At 43.9% G+C, this 18,974-nt stretch overlaps 1 long non-coding RNA gene across 4 annotated transcripts in view; it reads right to left on the bottom strand.

Annotated features, from left to right (window-relative positions):
* The window catches only part of LOC120401738, an 8,645-nt gene extending 6,037 nt beyond the window's left edge, over window positions 1-2,608 (bottom strand). For 3 of the 4 annotated variants that reach the window (XR_005596690.1, XR_005596688.1, XR_005596689.1), the window contains exons 1-2: window positions 2,101-2,608; window positions 1,184-1,486 (exon numbers count right to left, since the gene is read on the bottom strand). This is a non-coding gene — a long non-coding RNA (uncharacterized LOC120401738). The remainder of the gene's footprint in view (window positions 1-1,183; window positions 1,487-2,100) is intronic. The other variant, XR_005596691.1, reaches the window with a different exon arrangement.
* Window positions 2,609-18,974: the final 16,366 nt, after the last annotated feature.

Raw genomic sequence — 18,974 nt, 5'->3', positions numbered from 1 at the left:
TCTCTAGCCCAAATCAGTTCTTATATTATCTTTAGGGAAGGATTTTCCCCTCTGCTGTGGTCCCTACTTGTGCTCTAGGGAAAATATTCCTGGCACAGGCTCCACACAGGACCATGACAACTAAGTGTCCCTATGCTTTCTCCAGGGCCGTCCCTAGGGCAGTGTGGGGCCCAGGACATAGGCGCCGAGTTTCTAATCTGCCCGGGGAGCAGGGGGGTGCTCCTCCTGGTTCTGCCCAGGCCCTGCCCCCACTCCACCCCTTCCTCCGAGGCCCCATCCCTGCCCTGCTTCTTCCACCCCTGCTCTGCCCCACCTCTTCCTGCTTCCACCCTGCCTCTTCCCACATCTTCCTACCTCTTCCCCACCCAGTTCTGCCCCCTCCCTCGAGCATGCTGCACCCTCGCGCCTCTCCCCTCCCCCCACAGTGCCTCCTGGTGCTGTGAAATATCTGATCCACAGCAGGCAGTAGGCACTGAGACGGAGGGGGAGGCGCTGATTGGCAGGGCCCACCAGTGGACAGGAGAGACTGAGGGGAGGGGGGAGGTTCTGGTAGGAGGGCTTCTACTTACCTGCCCCCACCCACCTGCTGCTCGCCTCCTCACCCCGCTTGCCCACCCGCCTCACCTCCCCGCCTGCCTCCTCGTGATTTTGTAGATGCATGGGGCCCCCCAAAGCGCAGGGCCCAGGGTAGTCACACTGTACCCAAGGAGCAGCTCTGGCTTTCTCCTCCTCACCCCCGTCAGCTACAGAAGAGTGACAGGGGCAGGATAGGAAGCAGGAAGGAGCATGTCAGGGAATCTCCATAGCACAGAGCAGCCTAGATGCATAGCTTAGGAGGCTGCTGCTGCACACCAGTGGTCACACTGGTCCATGGAGCAGCCTAGAACCCCAGAGGCATAGGTGGCTTAAAGCTGGGCTATGAGTTCTGCACTGAACCTTCTGGAGGCGCAGCACAGAATTTCAGCCTTGGTTCAAAGATCCCTGACATTCATTCCCCTTTCTCCCCCCCCCAGGAGAAATTGCCACACTGAATCTAACAACTGGTGAATAGGTTCAAAACTAAGGATATCCTTGAACCTTCGGCCATTTCAAGAACAAAAATTTCCAAAATGTCTTCCGTATCTGGAATTCTACAATACCACAAAAGAGACTATTCCTGCTGTCCTACTAGCCATGACTGCACCTGAAACCACTAGAATGTGTCAGCCTGTTCCCATGAGACTCCCAGCCCAGTTTTAGGAGGGATAGAAAAGCTTCTGAAATTTTGGATGCTCATCCAGATTGAGCCAGAAATCCAAACCCTTTGAAGCTTGCTGTCATTGGGGCAACTCCTTAGACCAGCATGCAACACTTCAGGGATTCTTCTGCTCTAGAATCTCCTTTTGTAAGTTCATCTGATTCTTCAGCACTCTTCTTCTGGGTGACTCAGCTCTCCAGCCAAGTCACATTTAAAGTTCAGTCCCCTTCCACAGAAACAAAAGTCCACCTAAATGTCAAACAAAAAACATTATTCTGCAAGTCTTGGGCTACTCTTCAGCCCACCCTCTGGGCCTAAGCTCCCTCTAGAGTGCACACCTGTGTGGCCGCACAGAAGGCCACCAAGGGCCACACGCTTGACACCCCAAGCCCCGAAGCTGTGGCGCAGCAAGGAGACACGCCTCTCCCTCCCAGCTTCAGGGCTGTAGTGGGGAGAGAGGACTCCCCCAGCCCCGGCCCCAGTCCCAGCCTCAGCCCCAGCACTGGAGCTGCTGTGGTGGAGGGAGGCACCTCTCCCCTGGCCTCAGCCCCAGAGCTGCTGCTGCAGGGAGAGAGGGCTGGGGGGAGCCCTCTCTCCCCACAGCAGCCTTCAGCACAAACCCCTCATCCCTGGCCCCACCCCAGAGCCCACATCCCCACCTGGAGCCCTCACTCCCCCCATGCTCCAACCTTCTGCACCAGCCCTGAGCCCCCTCCCACACCCTGACCCCCTCATCCCTGGTCCCACCCCAGAGCCTGGACCTCCAGCCAGAGCTCTCAGCCCCCACACCCCAACTCTCTACCCCAGCCCTGAACCCCCTCCCACCCTCTGAACCCCTCTTCCCAAATCCCACCACACATCACCTCCATAATGATGCACATAGCAAAATTCATTCCACACATGGATGGGAATAGTTAGAGGGAACATTGCTCTGGTCTACCTTACAATTCTTTTCTGCTCTGTACTAGGCTTTCCCCCTTGTGGGTCTCTTATAGTCTGTCATTCACTAGCTGAAGTTCCTGACTCTTTGCCCCTATTTATAGGCCCTGGAGAGTTCTTCACTCATTTTAACTGAGCTTTTCTTTCCAGAACTTTCTCCCTGGAGGCTCTTTTCCCTAGCAGGTTCCCACTGTCTCAACTCCCAGTAGACTCTCCTGGGGACCTCCCTGCTTCCTACAGACCCTACCTCAAGGCTTCCCACATAAGCCAAAGATACTCCCTGGCATTCCCATCACTGCTTTCTCCTGAGTGTGTTCTCACAAGCCTTTTTATTATGATGCCCAGGTGTTCACCACGCTAACACTTCATCCCATTAGCCCTGGCACCTGGAAAGTTTGCAGAAAGCCTATGCTGCTGCTTGAGGACCGTGTCTATGCTTCTCCCAAGCCCAGCCCAGCCCAGCCTGATGTTAATATCTCCTCCCCCCCATTAGCCCTGGCCCCTCTGGCTGGGAGTCAGTTAATTATGGCCCAGGTGTAGCTGGCCCCTATTCTCCTTGCATGGGCCAGTCACCATGTAACGCTTGCCTATCATATGTTGAAAATGGATCAGCTTCTGTTTTATATACTAGGCAGCAGACATATTTACTATACCTGACATTGTTATTTCAAATTGTATCATTAAGAGTGCTCAGCTTTGCCATGTAAAACCAGGTTCTGCTTTTAGCAAACAAACAAATATAATAATTGTGTTTTTATTGTGGTAGTGTTTACACCCCCCAATTAGGGGTCAGGATCTCCATGTACTAGATACTGTCTATTCAAATAATGAAAAGTCAGTCTCTGACCCAAGGAGTTTATAGTCTAGGAAGAGTTTACTGTGGCTGAGGGGTGAAAACATTATCTAAGTGAAATCCTTCACATTTGTGCTTCATCCTGTTCCCATTGAAATCAATGGCAAAACTTCTATTGACTAAATGGGAGTTGCTTCAGCTCCATAAATTGTCATCTAGTTTGTTTTGCTCTTCTTCCTGGAAAAGATTCCTTGGAATCAACAGTAAGGAAAGTTTTTAACATACCTGAAACTACCACATGTGCTTCCTGGATTTTCACTAATACAAAGTTTTCTGCATTGCCTCTTCAATGTAAAGACTAAATAGTTATAATAACATAAAACAGTCCTATAGAAACTTGTTTATAAAATTCAAGTAACATTACATTTTTCTCAATAGCTAGCTTAGAATAAGCACTAAAATAGCTTTTATATAGTCCATAAGGCCAAAAAACAAATGCAACTCTGCACATTTTTTTACTGAGAGTTCCACAAGTGACGTGCAAGGCATAAGTGTTGCCAGAAACCATAAGCAAAAGCATTGTGTTAAAACTTTGCATGTCTTGATGCCAAAAAACTACTTAAGATTCATCTCAAGTCTCAACAGAATTATGAATTAAATGACACGATCAAAACAAAAGCACAGGACACACTACATCACACAACTTTATTTTAATAATTTGCATGGATACACATATATATAATTGAATATGTATTTGAATATCTGCTGTGATTTAAGATATGAATCCTATGTGTGTGTGTGCGCGTCGGCATGAGAAAATATTATCTGGTGAACAGAGTTCTCTTCTTATCCTTAGACTAGGTACAACACTAGCAGCACTGCTTTATCCATGTACCTGAGCCTATTCTGGATGGGCCCCCTCTAGTGGTGAGATGGGAGTTCAGTCTCTATGCCCTTTCAATCCCTGGTTTCCCTGCTGTGACTGCGAATAAGGATGCTAATACGTGCCATATTTAGTGATGGTATTGTGATGGGGCCATAATTTGTACAGATTCTTATGTATAGTATAGGGCCACTTCTACATCATTCCTTTCATCCAATAGCATTATATATATTACAATTTTTGCAGCTTCTAAAAGTGACGTAAAACAGCTTTCCATGCATGTACAAATCCTATCTGACCCTGAAGGGTCATGAAATATCATAAATTAAACGTGAGGCAGGTGAGATTAAATAGTATTATTATTCACATTTGAAAAAAGAGCAATTGAAGGCCTAGAAAATGTAGGGCAGTTTTGCAGCAGTGGGAGCAAATCTGGCCCCAAGTATTTTATATAACAGTTCCCTTTCCTTCCTGGGTTACTTAGAAGCAGGCAACACCCACCTGTGTGATCAGGCTCCTGATATTGTTGGCAGTAAAGGAGTTCCTGAGTATCCTGGTGGCAAAGCTGGATAGGTGGGAATCCTCTATCCACCCCCCTGCTGCAATCCATTTACATATAAGTAAATACATTTTGGCAGTGCCTCCACTTGGTGGGGCCCTGTGCACCCACACACTGGTGTTCCTTGGACGCCTCCAGGAATAAACCTCAGTTAATCTATGCAGTGGGTCTAACCCAAGTACCAGTTATAAAGTCTATACAAACAGTACACTCTGAGATTAGAGTTAATACACCTTTACTTAACAATTTAGAAAAATATGATATAACACTGAAATTAATTATAATGTCACAGCCACTTTAAGTCAGCTGGGGCACTTCAAAAAATCAATTAATAAATGCAGTTTACAGTAGTATATAAAATGTAACCAACTTACATTCATACTGCCATCAGTTACCCAGGCCTGAACATGCACCCCTCTTCAGTTCAGAGTTCTAGACCATGATGGGGTGTACAAACCCCACCCTGGGCCTGAAGGGATTAAAGGACAATCCTGGGCCCAGGCAGCCCCACCCTCCAGGCCTGGAGGGGAAGCTTAAAGGGAGCAAGTCAGCCTAGACTAGGGAGGAAGACACAGCTGGGCTCCTGGACAAGAGTGCCGAAGAAGCTTCCTTGTGAGCAACAGGACTGCATGCTGAGCCCAGATGAGATTGAAGGCTTAGTTGTCTTTTCTTTTGTTACTTTATATTGGCCTTGGACCTCTGGGAAGAGACAGGCAATAGGAAGTGACCCAGGGAAGGTAACTCTGAGGGCACTCCAGGGTGCCAGATGCTGTTGATCCTCATAAGGTCCTAGGTTGGAGCCCGATGGAGAGGGAGGGCCCGTGCTCCCCTAACAACTGCCCCAGCTGCAGAAGAGACATAAGCCACATCCAATCTCACTCCCCCTCTGATAAGGAGAGGGCAAAAACATTGCAAGCGTGGGGTGAAGCTAAGCCCATCCTCAGGTGAGGGACTGGACTGAAAGGACATCTTGCTGAGTTGTGATACTGTGCATACTACCCACTAGACAAGCTGTCCCTCTGAGGGCTCTGTTCCACAGACGGTCACGTGGACATGCTTGAAGATCTTGAAGCTGGGGACAGCACTCTGCTAGTACAGTAGAGAAGTCCAGCCAAGACAACAAGGGGCAGAATGAGTGTAACTTGGGATCATTCCAAGCTGCACAACCCCTCTCAAGTTAGGAGTTGTTACAACCACAGGTCAGTAACCCTGGATCCTGGTTAGCCGATGAGAGCATGTCTTGTTGGTTGTGGTTACTCATACAACTTTCACTGCATGCCAACCTGTGATGGGGTGACTACCTCCACACTCACACTGCAGGGTTTAATGCAGGCCAGATGGGCCAATTAACCCATTAGGCAACTGATAGAGGAGACTCAATTGGTGGGGCCTTTAAAGCCCAGGAGCTGAAAGGAGAAGAGGCTACTGGGAAAAGGCCGACACTCCCAGGAGAAAGGGAGGAGGCTTTTGGGAACTGGTAGGCCCAGGAAGAAAAGGGGAATGAGTAGTAGGAAGAGCACAGGAGGCCCAGACTGCTGAGCTGAGGGTCCCTGGGCTGGAACCTGGAGAAGAGGATGGGCCCTGGTTCCCCTACCAGCCACTGGGCAAGTGGCACCCAGGCAGTGAGAGAGAGGACTGCCCAGGACTATTGAAAAACTAAACTCCCCTGGAAGGGGGGAACACAGACAGTGACATAGCCAGAGGGCTGAGCAATGAAGAGGAGGCTGTGGCTCCTGGGGCTGTGGGAGGAGTTGCAGACAGACAGCGTGACAGTGTGCAACCCACCGATGGGGAGGTATCAGCCTTGAGCTAATCCCCAGAGTACCAGGGGGAGGTGCCAGTCTGGCGGTGAGTGGTGTGCCCCATGACACAACCTCAGTCAGTTGTGGGCACAGCAATGGTCTCTGCCCTGGCTCCAATGAAGCCCAGCAATAGCCTCCTTGGCTCCATGCTTGGTCAAAACCCCAGCAGTTTCTTAGCAGCAGCTCTGGGCTGGGACAGAGTGCCACCAGGCAATCTCCCATCCCCCACCAGGATCTCAGCTCCCCTCACTCCTAGAAGTCGAAATCTCTTTTCCCCAAGGCATCATGGGAGCTGTAGTCTCCAAGGCTGGATTGCAGCACTCAGTATCTTCCTGTCTGGAACACTCCCAGTTAAGTTCAGAGGCTCCTCTATAGAGGGTGCCTACACTTATAATCGGCAACCAGAAATGAGGAATTCACAATTTGTGACCACCTGTGACAAGTTTGATGGAGGTGAATTGTGCAGCATCACATGACAACCATGTGGCAGAGGGAGAAACAGAATCCAGTACTCCAGGACAACATTCAACTGCATTAACCATGAGGCCTTTCTCCTCCTACAGTTCCTGTCTTCATTCACTACAGACCTTCCAACCTCTGCAACAAATGGAGCAATGGACCTACAGGCAAGCAGCCTCTTTAACTACACAACCCTGATTCATCCCCAGAGTAGGTCCACTCTGTGCACTGAATGAGGCAAAAAAGTATGTGATCATATAATTGACTGAATCCTAATGCATATATATAAGGAGACGAGATTTAAGATTGCTCAGCCAACTATAATACTGGTATTTTCTATCCCTTTTTTCTATTTTCTAACTGCATGCTTGGCTTTGGAACCTTCACGTTGTTTTAAAGTTGGTGGTTGTTTTTTTAATACAATTTCCTACTTTAAATATAACCCTGGAAAATCTCCCAGAAATTCCATCATGTGGAACCATATTAACCCCCATCTTGGGTCATTACCAGGGTTTGGACCTTCAGCTCCACAGCACAGACCTCTATCGCTTGAGATAACAGAGTAACTGATAACTGTAGTAGCCTGTTATCCCAGACAAGCCAGTGGGTTTCAGAGCTATTTGTTGACAGCAGAGGAATGTAGAGGCTCAGGGCTCCTGGATTCAATTCCAGGTTCTGGAGGGGAAGTGTTCTCCAGTAGCTGTAGAACTTGCTGCCTCTGTGCCCCCTGCCTATATATCTCCCCCTCTGCTTTGCTCCTGCCCCCAGCTCTTGACCTCTGTTCCTATCCAGCCTCCTGGTACTTCCCCCCCACCTTATACAAGCCCCTCTCTCCAAAACCATGCCTCCCTCCTGCTCTGAACCTATATTTGTTAGAAATACGGATTAAGGGCATGCTCCATGTAGTCCACAGGAAAAACAAAAATCTCATTAGTTTCAATGGGCTTTTTGACCAGGTTCGGAATTCACGAAAGAAAAGCAACACGTGTGATCATTTTTACTTTCCTTTGGACAATGCTGGTGAAGTTGGCACTGGCTCGGTAGACTGGTGAAACATGGGCGGGCCGGAGATGATGAACAAAATTGGTATGTATAAGAAAGAATGATTGCACATATGTGCTGTAAATTCTTCAGCTTAGATTAATGTTTTCCTGTGAATATAATTGGCTGCCTTCTGGTTTAGGCCAGATGACCAGTTATATTTCAGCACAGCTATAAAGTTGAATCTAGATGAAATATTTGGACAATGGGAGCCAATGTCTGTGAGCTATTCCAGAAAATTATTAAATAAACAAAAAACACTGGAACCTCTAACAGCAGAACATAATAATTGTTACTTTTCATTCACATATAATATTTAAATTGTACTGCATCAGCTTGACTGACAAAAATAAATAAACCGCGCCATTGTGCTAAAAAAAAGTGTGTTACCATAGCATCACCTTCACTTGTATGACAACATAATATTTCTCAATGAAAAGCTGATCATCATTAATCAGGGCACCAACAGATTGTCATGGCAAAATAAGTCTATAAATTTGTTTGCTACTTAAATGTTCCCATCCTGCATTTGCAGTCAAATATCAGTAAGAGAAGGAAGGGATTAAATTCTAGTCCTACTGAAGTCAATGGGCCTTTTATTATTGACTTATTGGACCAGGACTTGGCCCTGTGGACCAGATTCTGAGCTCATTTACACTGATGTAAATTGGGAGTAATTGAATTGATAGTCTACATTTACAGTTATGGAAGTGGCATCCGCATCTGGCCTATGGGTTTAGCCCTATAAACCAGAATATCTTCCCCTATTCTGGTCACTTTCCAGCTCTACATGGTACAAAACGGTCAGAGTCTGGCTCTAACTAGGTAGCTGAGAATTCCTCACATACATAGGGAGAATCTCTCAGTGGGTATAAAGCCAAAATAGCTGGCTCCTATGCCAATTACCCTCCCCTGCTCTGGTGTAAGGTGTATTGCAAAGTGTGTTTGTGCTCTACCAGTTCTGCACTGGCATATGGCGTGGTCCTCAGTGGAACAGAGTCAGCTGGTGTTCATTGGATTTTAATGTACATTGGGGTAGGGGCAATTTAAGAATCAGAGAATTGCAACTGGCTCCCTGACTGCCCTTCTGCCCCCTGTCTTGCACTCTGCAGATGTCAAAACAGGAGAGAATCTAGGCCTATGTATTTAGGCGATGCACGAGTGAGATTAAGGACCAGAAGGGGTAATAAAATGATACTCGTTGCGGCTTTTCAGTAGACTCACTGCCTTCTATGTTCTCTTCCTGAGTGTACATCTTGATTTTAGGTACTCAGTAAGGGCCCGATCCCAGTAAGTGGAAAGGCTGTCATTGCCTGCAATAGATGTGGGATCAGGTCTAAATGTACATCCTTTTGAAATCTGGTCCTTCATCTTTCCTATTCTTCTGTGACTTGCCTCAAATTTGTCAACATTTCTTTCAGGTATTAAACTGATCAAAGAACAGAGGCTTAGGATATGCATCACCATGTCTTTATTCAGATTCCCATCAAACTAGCATTGCTTTACTCTGTGCAGATTGGTTTCCATTATATAACATCAAGATTTTGTTTCAAACAGAATTGTAATGAACCTGGGGCTCATTGCTGGCTTCCTCCCCTTCATCCCAGAAGGATGTAGCCAGTGAAGTGTACTGTTACTCAGTTCAACCTCCAATCTGTAAAGGGATGAATAATTCAGAATACAGAAAGATGAGGTACTATTCTATGGTAATAGAGAGGACTAGGTACAGTAGATAGCTTGGAATTATGTGAGAGCAGGAACAACTGGCAGCAAGGGTCCCGGAACCGTTGTAGAAGTGGGGTGGCCAAGGCCAAAATACCCCTTCCCTCCCTGGCAGAATCTATTATTCTGCAGGGTGGAGGGAATCTGCAGGGGACATGAATTCTGTACTTGCGCAGTGGCGCAGAATTCTCCCAGGAGTACATAGTGCATCTTTGCCTTTAGCAGTATGATCATGTTTTTCCCACAGCACATATGTTTCTTTTGTTAAAAAGTGGGGGGCCTTGGCCACCTTCCCCCCAGTTCTGGTGCCAGTGGCTGGCAAGTTGATCACTGGTTGTGGAGACAAGTCCAGGAAGCTTGAGAATGACTAAATAAATACATTAAATAATATTTTATCCTTTAATAGGAGGAGGGAAAGACTGTTGGAACTGAAAAGTTCAACATGGATTATGACTGGGCAATTGGGACAGAATATCTGACGAGAAGGTGGGTTACTGACTGAACTACAGGGAAAAGTCAGTGAGAAGAAATTAATCAGAAGCAAGGTGGAGTGTGTGGACTTGATTCTGCCAGGTACTGAGCAGCAGTCAATTTAATGCTTAGATGCTTTGCTGGATCAGGGTCAAAGTATTGAGCACCTTGCAGAAGTTCAGGGCCAGAGTGTTTAGCACCTTGCCCTCACAGAAGAACATTGTGAGGTAAGTGATGGTGACATGAAGAAAACATCTCTAATAATATCATTGGAAGTACTACAAATATTTGGCACCCTTCATAAATGGATCTCAAAGCATTTACCAACTTTAATTAGTTTACCCTCTATATATTATATAGCTCAATATGGCAAAATGTGATAGCAATCTATACCTGGGGGTTTGATAATAGCTGGATCTTCTTTATGGGCCAAATATAATAGTTCTAACTCAGTCAAGTCAGTAGAAGCAGTGTGTGCTTAACACCTCGAAAAATCAGCCCACTTCTCTTTTAGGAGCTTAGCTATGCAAGTAGGTCCTAACTTGAGGAATTCTAGGGTGGGATTCTCAAAAATACCTCAGGGAATTGAGCTGCAATAGGAATTTGAAAATCCCTTCCTTATGTTTGAACTCCTAGCCAGTTACAACAGTTTTTATCCAGAAAGACGATGATATACCATAATTCTGTTACTCAAATGAGGTTTTAAATTATTCATTGTTTATTCAGTCTGTATTTCTGTTGAAAAGTAGGTCAACTGAAATCATCTGTACACAAAATGTATATGCATAAAACACAGCTTCATTTTTTACTCTGAGTTTTTCTATTTTTTTTAAAGTTCAGTATGTGTGGATCCATGCCTGAATAACTATTCTATTTCAGGTTGCTTTCAAACATGGTCAAAGAAAGGAGAGGAGAAAATGAATTGATATTGCAAAGTGAAATAAAATGTTTAATGAAAGAAATCAAACAATGTTTGTGAATCAAGTCTGGCAGAACTTCTTCCTAGGAATGTATCTTATCAGTGATCAGACTGAGCAATGATCTGTTTCATTTTACTTTACCCTATTTGTCAGTGGCAGAAGAAAACAAACAACCAGCAATCCTGATAATTGTAAGAAACTGGTGTAGTCATTCAGTGCAAATGAATTCTAACAAGCCCGTTCTAACATCACTGTAGCCTGAAATATCCTCCTCCTTTTCATTTAAAGCCTTATCACAATGATTTTCTGGCTTGCTCCTTATTATCCAATGTAATTTGCAAAAAACATACATTTGTAAGTTCCCTGAGAACATAGCGCACTGGGTTTAGTTTTGGCTTCTGTAGAACCCTAGAAGCTGGTGAATTATGCAAATTATTAATTTAATTTTTGTATTCTGCTGCCATGATTTAGCATATCACCATATATTTTCTAAATAAGAAACTCACGTGTGTCTTCACAAAACTTTAAAAATACTGGAACATTAAGGGCAATGAGAAGACTGAGCGTCCCATCCTGCTAATCCCCAAAATATATTTAAAGCACTACTCTGACCCTTATCTTTCCACTTTCACTGACAAACACACATCTTGGGTGAGAGTCTGTGCTCCACCTCTAACAGGGGTAGCTCAGAACTTGCAGCCAAGGGGAAGAGGGGGCTAGGGTGGCTTTAAGTCACGTATTTGCCCTCCTGATCCTGGGCTGCTCCAGGGGCTGGAAAGGCCCCCAGTGTAGTTTATACAGCTCTGGGAGCCAGTCTAAGTTACGGCAGCCTCCCCAGGTTGCTGTATGGGTTTCAGCACTGCCCCAAATCTGCATAGGACTGCATGCTGGGCTCCTGCTACCCATGCATGACCCTGGCTGCATTCTGGAAGACATTCCAGATGTCTTCAACGGTGCCTGCACAGGGGCAAACCCACCCTATTCAGAACTGGGGCTTTTAGGGCCTTTTCCACTGGTGCTTCACCCAGTATAAAGAGGCAGAAGCAGGCCCTGGTGTTTCTTATTTATGGCCTGATCTTTCAGTAGCTTTGGCATTGACTTCTATGGGGCCAAGGTCAGTCCCTTAAAGCACTTCTACCCCACAGTTTAACAAGAGGGTGAAAGTAAATGCAAAAATAGTAAAACAGGTTTCCTTCACTTTGGGGGCTTTATTGTCCCCTTCCTGCATGTAGGCAATTCTCATTGGGCCCAACTCTGAAGACCTCATAAGATTAAATGCCCACTGAGGTCAATGGCAGTTTTGTCTGGTAAGGACTACAGGTTTGGGCTCATTCATACTAGTGGGAGGTGTGCCCGCAAATGAATCCTAGATGTGACTTGTGACCATTAAAGAGATTCCTTTATGCTAGTGACTGAACAAACAAATAGTAAGAGATGGTACCTGCCCCAAGGGAGTTATAGTTTAAATAAACAAGAAAGCTAGAGTGGGAGAAAGGGACTATTATCTTCTGTCCCAGTGCAGTCCTTAGACATAAGGCACACTCTTTCTCTCACACATTCAATGGCAATACAGGTATTTGGTATTGAATCTCTCAGACCATTCCATAGGACCACAGAAGTGCCATTCCATGTCATGGGAGCCTTACCAGTTACTTCAGAGGCATAGTAGGTTCAAGCACATAGTCTGGTACTCTGTCTCTGATTCTGACCAGTATCTTAGGTGTCAAAGGAAGGGGGGAAATGACCGATAATGTATCTAGCCAATTATGTGGGAACAAGAGGGAATTTCCCAATTGTGTGGGAACAAAAGGATCATTTTATGCCATAAAATAGGAAGTTAGGTTACCCCTATCATAATTTTAGTTTGCATTTGCATTTACTGAGTTTAGTTTTAGTTACAGATGTTGCTCACAGTCATAAAATTTTCTAGCTCAGTGGCTCTCAAACTTTTGTACTGGTGACCCCTTTCACACAGCAAGCCTCTGAGTGTGACCCCCCTTATAAATTAAAAACACTTTTTTATGTATTTAACACCATTATAAATGCTGAAGGCAAAGCGGGATTTGGTGTGGAGGTTGACAGACCGTGACCCCCCCATGTAATAACCTCACGACCCCCTGAGAAGTCCTGACCCCCAGTTTGAGAACCCCGATCTAGCTCCTTTAAAAATCCAGCCACAATATGTTATCTTAATAACCATCTGTGGCAATGAACTCCACATATTAACTAAATCCTGAGAAAAGTGGGAAATTCCTTTTACTTGTTCTAAATTTACTGCTCTTCAATTTTATGGGGAAGCGATATACTTTTCACAGTTTAGATTACATGACAAGATATCAGAGGGGTAGCCCTGTTAGTCTGGATCTGTAAAAGCAGCAAAGAGTCCTGTGGCATCTTATAGACTAACAGACGGATGCATGACATGACAAAGTGGGTATTCACCCACGAAAGCTCATGCTCCAATATGTCTGTTAATCTATAAGGTACCGCAGGACTCTTTGCTGCTTATGACAAGATATGTCTCCATTCTTTGCTGGATCAAGAATAGTTTCAGAAACCACCAATGCAGTTTGATTTTTATCACAGCAACTACTATCTTCATTTGCAAAAGCACAAACTAGGGTGAGGCTTAAAGCTCTTCATCTGTTGGTGGCCTCCTGGGATGGACCCACTCTTACTCTCCCTTTTTGTCAGCACTAAGCTGTGTCCAATTATTCACCTTTTAGGGCTATCAAAAGAGATTTATTTTCAGAATAACCTAATAATGTCAAAAACAACACTGCTATGCTCTGTCACCCACCAGGATGCTTCAGAGGGAGAGGAGAATGATTGTATCGACTCACTTTGCCTTGCACATTTCACGTGACTTCTCTGATGAATTGTCTGACCAATTTAGGAATCTAGGTAGGTTATCGTAAATAACTCCCTCACACTCCCTCACACTTTCTAATAACATTACTGCAGAACAGTTACAACACCATGATCCACCTCCTATTTCTGAAATAATTATTTTTGCACACAGTTCCAAGTCTGCTTGGAAGGCATTATATAAGCTGACTCATGTTTTATGCCATTGAAGCAATTAAGCAGAGCTTTAAAAATCGTTTCCGTGCCCCCTGAAGGTTCTGTTAACAACTATTTGGGCCCTTTGCACAAATATTTCTTCTTACAAAGAGGTAGACTGAGCCTTGGTTCTACCACCTGTATAAGGGCAGCGTGTTGCTGTACCTCCGCAGCAGAAGCTCTAGGAAAGAACTGTGACCTGCAGAGACAGAATTCCTTCTCTGCTCCCCATTTACTCTCAGGGGGAAATAATGTGCACCACTCCCTTACCTGGGACAGATTAATCCCTCCACTCTGCTTCCAGTCCCATGCTCTGCCAAATCCAATGGCTGGTGTACTGGTACAGCAAAACAAAGATTATCAGTTGCCCTTCCCTCATCCACATCCCACCCACCTGGGGCGGGGCAGAGCAGGGAGATGGGGGACCAGGAATATTAGATGTGCAGCCCCATTTTACCTTCCCCCCCACTACACACACACACACATGCTCAGATGTGGACAGGTCACAAAGTGGGAGGAGGACCAGGGGCATTATTCCCATTATGTGTGGCTGCATTAGGTCCAGGCAAGCTCTGTCCCAAGATACTTGGTACTTTTACCAAATACTGTAGCTGCATATAAGAAAGGGTTGGGTGATTTTAGAATCACTAACACCATTTGTGTAGGTGAGCTAAGATTACAATATGGGTAATTAACTCTCATGCTTCAATGAATAAATTGGCCACCTGCTGGGGACGGGAAGGAATCTACCCTATGTACATCACTGCACAATAAGCTTGGTCCATTATGGTCAGGTGGGTCCCTGAAGCAGGCTTCAGGATTAGATAGACAAATTCCTGTGTTCAGTGATTTAAATAGGTGGGATAATAGGAGGTAATAAGGATAATTTAGTTATAAAACATGCACAAATATTTTTATTTACATTTTGTTCTCAATAAGAGAAAGACCACGGAAAACAATATCTTATCTGTGCCCATATATTCAATGGGGCTCTTTATTCCATGGAGTTTTTCTACTGACTCAGTGCAAGCAAGATCAGCCCTTAATAACCCAGATTTTTACTATGATTCTCCTATAACTTGTGCAATATATTGTATGAAAAATGGAAGAGACCTTAAGACGTGAAAAAGGCTTCTGGCACATTATACGAGAGTTTGAGTGACACCTCCATAGAGCAGTAAACTTCCCTCCCTAAATTGTACTGTGGCCTAAGTTGCAGGCCATCTTGTAAAAATGTCTATATTCACATGAACATTTGTATCGTGCTCTTTTGTGTGACCTGTTGTTTTTAAATTAAAGAACATGAAAAGCAAACAAAAAGTCAGTTACTGGTTTTGTTTCCTTCATGAGAAAGCAGTAAAAAAACTAGGCTTGCTTAGGGCTGGCTTACATGATGTGATAATGCGCACCAGCAGGGTGTAAATTCTAACGCATACAAGTGTGTTGTGCACTAACTGGTCTGGGTAGACTCTGCTAGTGCAAACTAAACATTTCCTAGTGTGCATTGATAAAGTAGTGTTTCAACTATGTTAACACACACGATTGACTTTTAGTGCATTCCACTAGCATCCACATGGACCAGGTAGTGTGCAACACATTTGGTACACAGCAGAATTCACTCCCCTCTGGTGTTCATTGCCGGACCATGTAGACAAGCCCTTAAACATAAACTCAAATGAAGTCCAGTGATAAAGACCTGTGAGGAGTCTTCGTTAAGGCAAAGTATTTTTTCTTCTTATGTTTAATTTAATTTCACATAGTCACATCATTTTCCATGGTTTTGTATAACTGAACAATATTAACCTGCTGTACTTATTTAAGGGAATGTGTTTTTTTGCCTAAGTAAAGAAGTTGTGATGTATTGCAAAGTTTAATGAAAAATGGGCAGCTCAAAGAATGTGTGTTCATTTTATATCCTTTTTTTGGATCTATAATTTATATGCCACCTGTTAGAACAGATAAAGAACAAAATACAATCCACTGATCTAAATCAAGTTAGAAACTATTTTATCAAATATATTAGGAGCAATATATTGCAAAAAAGCATAATTAAAATGAAAATAGAATTAAAATATAAATCAGATAAGAGTTCCTGGCAGCATTTCTATTACAACATTTCATTTTTTATTGTGATGATTTTACTCCCAAAATAAAATATCAGGAGTGATCACATGATGGTTATGTTACTTCAAACCTGTGTTTGGTCTTTCTAAATGGAACCCGAATTGTACATTAGCATAGGAGGAGTTCTGTACAGCATTTTTAATAGAACCTTCTTATTTAAGGCCAGATTCTGATGCCCTCACTCAAGTTTGGTAGTACTTTACTTCACAAATAGTCTCTTTGACTTCATTGGGTCTTCATATGGAGTAAGGGACTGAGTGAGAGAACGGTGTGAAAATTTGGCCCCTAATAAGCACTTCCAGTCTGATTAAATTACAGTCAAGCTCTCCTAAACAAAGTCTGGCAAGGGATCTGCCTACCCTGACAAATTATGAAGTGAAACGTCCACAAAGTAAGGGGAAAACAGAAGAAACATGTAAGCTAGCAATCACCAAGCCTATTAAAGTGCTCCCAAATCTCACCGGGAGGATTCACAATAATTCCTAATGTTTTGGCTTGGCCAAGAGGCAGGTTGGTGAGGCAAGAAGGGTGGGGAGTAGAAGGGGGAGAGATGACCCTGGAAACAAAATATTGGTTTTACACCGCAGGATATCTGTTACAGGGGAATTTCCTCTGGCGCCAGCAGGTATTTGAGCAGGCAGCTGGATGGATCCCAAAGGGGGCGGGGGGAGGAGAAGAATGGAGATGGAAGTTTGCGGGGGCGGGGATCAAGGCATTAAACCTTAAAACTGTTTGCAAGACCTGTGATGATTAGTCCACAAGGTTTTGGGCATGTGATGTGTTTTTCCCATTTGAGAGGGTAGAGGAGAAATCATGATGAAATGCCAGATTCTCTCCCTAAACACTAATGTGTAAAATATTCAGACTTACAGCAAGCCTCCAGTTTATGGCATGCTTTTGTTCATGTGCACTGGATTGTTTGATCACGCAACTGATCTGAGACCCACTAGCCACTCTTAGAGGTTCCAGTAGCCTCTCTAAAGCAGTGCTGCACAGTGAACCCCTGTTCTTTGGCACACTGGTCCCGTTGTTAGTGATATTGCCAAGTAGAAATCATGCAATATCATATAGTGAATCAATAAAGTTTCACCCTAAAAGCCACCTTTTAGCAAATGTTTGCTCCCAGTGGGCTTGGAAAGGGGGATCTTCCTTGGAGGTCTGACGGCTGATTCATTAAACCAGAGCTGTCCACTGAAGTGCTCAGTAAAAGTGACTCTGATTTATTTGGATTTGTCACTATAAAGGTCTTTGGAGACAGCTATTTATCCGATGGGATTCTTGACAAATTGGCAGAGTGATCTGGGCAGTGCACAGGGAGGACAGTCTCCTATGACCCTTCAGATGGACTGAGATGAGAACAGGTAACAACGTCTCTGCCTGATCAGAAATATGCACAGAGCTCACGTCATCTGTAAAGCCTGCTCTGCCCACCTAGGAGCTAGTCACCCCCAGTTCAGCAAAGCAGTTAAGCATGAGCTTGACTCCAATGAGACTTATGCCCATGCTTAACTTTAAATATGCACTTCACTGCTTGGCTAAATAGGGGCGGACTTAACCACATAATCAAATGGATTGTTGAACTGGAGCCTTACAAAAACATTTGTCCAATGATGTCAGAATTCATAAAATGCCTGGATTAAATGTGGTGAATTCTCCATCACTGGAAATTTTAAAATCAAGACAGGATGATTTTTAAAAGATTTGCTCTTATTCAAGCAGGAATAAATTTAGGAAAGTTCTATGGCCTGTGTTATACAGGCGATCAGACTTGATGATCACAGTTGTACCTTCTGGCTTTATAATCTAGAATTTTATAATCTATAACTGTTAGGATCAATTTGAAATCTAATTTTATTGGTAGTATACTTTAATCCTCTCCCTCCACCTCCTGTCTCCTTCAGCTGCCCACATTAACTCCTGTGCCCACACTGAGAAAAGCAGGGTTAGAATCTGCTGCTACTTTCTTAATTCAACACTCATATAAATCTCATTAAAATCTCTAGCTTTGATACCTCCCTCTTATTATCAGCTAGCCCACTAGCAGGACAGTTGTCTGAGCACTTGGCCACTGCTGGTGTACCAATATTGTACTGATACTGTACTGAGCCTACCGTTTTCTAGCACACTCCTTTGTCTGTCCTGCCCTCTGCTCACCTCCACTGGATTTCATTAAACAAATAAATAATACTCAATTTGGATCCAAAAGTGCTGCTCCAAGTGATAAGGAATGAAGATGAAAAATATGCTAAGGATAAATAGAGAGATACTCCAAATGAACAACAGCCCTTCTAGGAATTAAGTTGCCATTTTGTGAGGTTTTTAGCTTTGTATGGCCCCATTCTCCTCTCGCTTACACCAGTAAAAATCAGGAGTAGGTTGACAGATTTCAATGGAATACGATTGGTATAAAACGAATGCACTTGAGAGAAGACTCAGGCTCAGTGATATCTAAAGCAGAGATGTGCAAAGAACTGATTTATCAGATTGGGGGCCAAACCAAAAAATCAAAAACCAAATTCATTCGGGGTCTATCTGACATTTTTTTTGGCAAACTGAAAAAGTTGATCAAACAAAATGTTTTGTCTGAGCCAGAATGAAATGTTTCATTTTGCCTTCAATGATTTTTTTTTACCATTGTAACAAATTAATAAAATTGAAGTGAACTTTGAAACATAAAGGCATTTTGACTTAAATTTGTGAAATATTTCAGTTGACCCAAATCTGCATTATTGAGTGAAAAACGTTTAGTCTGAAAAACTTCACCCAGTTCTAATCTAAAGTAATGTGCACGCTACTTAGGTTGTACCATTTGCTGTTACTAAGGGCCGCAGCCTATCTCCTTTATTCAGGATGAGTAATAATTTACCCTTCAAGTAATCTTACTCTTACTTGTGGATTAAAGTACTAAGTGTGAGTAAGGATGGCAGAATCCGTCCCTAAATGAATCACTTCAGCTTCCCT

The sequence above is a fragment of the Mauremys reevesii genome, linkage group 3 (genome assembly GCF_016161935.1).
Source record: "Mauremys reevesii isolate NIE-2019 linkage group 3, ASM1616193v1, whole genome shotgun sequence".
Lineage (NCBI taxonomy): Eukaryota > Metazoa > Chordata > Testudines > Geoemydidae > Mauremys > Mauremys reevesii.
Note: the sequence above shows the minus strand (reverse complement) of the source record. Positions and strands in the feature narration are given on the sequence as shown.